The sequence below is a fragment of the Penaeus monodon genome, chromosome 25 (assembly GCF_015228065.2).
Source record: "Penaeus monodon isolate SGIC_2016 chromosome 25, NSTDA_Pmon_1, whole genome shotgun sequence".
Taxonomy (NCBI): Eukaryota; Metazoa; Arthropoda; class Malacostraca; order Decapoda; family Penaeidae; genus Penaeus; species Penaeus monodon.
Genome location: NC_051410.1, coordinates 26819091 through 26819990, shown reverse-complemented (window position 1 = coordinate 26819990; position 900 = coordinate 26819091).

Here is a 900-nt window from a genome sequence, read left to right as displayed (position 1 = left end):
AAATTATCATCATCATCATGACCTCAGCCGGTTGGCCCTTTGGTGCACGATGTCTTGGCACCTTCTCCATTTCCCTGTTGAACTTGTGGTAAAAAGCTCCCCTGAAGGTTAAGAATGTACCCCTTTATGTCGTCTTCCCAATTTTCTTATTGGCCTCCCTTTGTTGGGGTGTTCCCTAAACAGAGTCTTGTATGAAAACTTTTTTTGTTTTATTCTCCTGACCCTGGTGTCCAAAAAACTAAAAAGTTTGCTTTTGGCGATAGTGCGCAGAAGGTTTTGGCCTGCCCCCCCCCTTTTTTCTGTGGAAAAAATGTTCTATTATCTTTTTCCAGACATGGGCCATTTTTTTGCCTCCCTCTCCATGTTTTCCTAGAAAACCCTTTCTGTAACATTTCTTTTTAAAAAGTTTTCCCCTTTTTTCCAGTCTTATCAGTTATTGCCCAACTCTCGCATCCATACATTAAAATTTTTTTCCCAATGGGTTTTTAGTAGTTTAATTTTTGTTTTCATGCAAATACTTCTCTTTTTCCCAAATAGTTCCCAATGAAAGGCTAAAGCACTTCTTGCCATTCCTACACATTTTTAACTCAATTTTGCGGGTTCCATTTTCGGGTTAAATTTTGCACCTAGATATTTGAATTCTGCCCAAATTTTCCTAGTTTTCCCCTTTAAAAATGGGACCAGTACGTTTCGATTGAGTTCCCCCCACGGGCCCCATTATTTTATTTTTTTTTCTGCACAAATTTTCCCACCCAAAACCTGTTTAAATGTTTCATCCAGTCGTCTTTTTTTTTCTGAAAACCCTTCCGACTTTCCGTTTATAAACTCTATGTCACCCGAAAACCCGAAATTTGTTAACTACACGCCCTGAAACACTTTATGCCCCCTGAAATTTTTAAA